Source organism: Trichechus manatus, unplaced genomic scaffold (assembly GCF_000243295.1).
Source record: "Trichechus manatus latirostris isolate Lorelei unplaced genomic scaffold, TriManLat1.0 scaffold00176, whole genome shotgun sequence".
NCBI classification, from domain to species: Eukaryota; Metazoa; Chordata; class Mammalia; order Sirenia; family Trichechidae; genus Trichechus; species Trichechus manatus.
In genome coordinates this window covers 64,673-65,933 of record NW_004444112.1, presented here as the reverse complement: position 1 = coordinate 65,933, position 1,261 = coordinate 64,673, and positions in this window count along the sequence as shown.

The window sequence follows — 1,261 nt, the reverse complement described above, 5'->3', positions numbered from 1 at the left end:
CTTGTGCTTCTATAGACTTTGATGGTTCCTGGCTAGGCTACAGAATAATCTCATATTGAAGAAATGCTCTTGTTTTCCTTTGCCACTGCTGGGTCTTCCCTGACAAAGAGAGCCCAACACTGATAATGTGAGAATGAGTAAATTCAGACCTGGAAGATTGATATTCTCAACTATTGGCATGGTCTGTTGGAATGACGTCTACTGTTGAGGAATAATTGTTTTACATCTGTGAGAACTTAGTGTTTGAGTCAGGAAAACATATTTATCAGAGGTTCTGTAACCTTACTTTTTCCCTCCAAAATGCATATATCAATGGAATTCTTCTCACAGTAGAATCTGTCAAGCTAGAACAACAACATGGCAGCGAACCTCTATGTTAACACCAATATCATCTTTCTTTCCAGATGTGCGGGTATTTCTTGCATTAGAAGCAAAAGGCAAAATTAGCTCTCCAGAGTAGCTTTTTGATTGTCTGCAACTTAAAGTGACTTAACTCTTTGACAGCTAAACATCAGTGCTGAAATCTTTCTCTCTCAAGACTCATCCTCCTGCCTACATACTTCATTTATGGTCAATTTGGTAATTTGGGAGTAGTTCATCTTTTCTTAGCTGTTCTACTTCTGTGTTCTGTTTATGCTAATTTTCTTGTTCACTTGGATGGCACTTGCTGAAATTCCAGAGCCACTCACAGACTAAAACTACTGCGGACAGACCTCATTGTTTCCAACATTCATTTCCTCCATCGTACAATGTCTTTTCAACAACCACCATTTTTTACAAATTTGTACTAATTATTTTGTATCAGCTTCTAAGTAGTGATTCTATATTTATACCAACACCATAATGTTTTTACCTTACTAGTTAACTTAATTATAACTTTAAATCTTTACAATGAGTCAGTTTTACTAGTTTTATTTTAGAACGAGCCTGTGAGGTAGCAGTGTGTTCCCAATTCATGCATTTAATAATTTGTAAAATTTCACCAAAGTTTATGGAATTCATCATGCTATGAGGAAAGCCAATTGCAGATCCCAAAATTAGAACTCATAGCACTAGTTTGCAGATCATTGTCACATTGTTTATTCAATACCGTGCTTTCTGTTATCTATCTATCTATCTACCCACCTACCCTCCCACCCACCCACCCATCCATCCATGCATCCATCTATCCATCTATCCATCCATCTATCCATCCGTCTATCCATCCTTCTATCCATCTATCTATCTATTTATATCTATACCATGAAAAACAAACAAACTT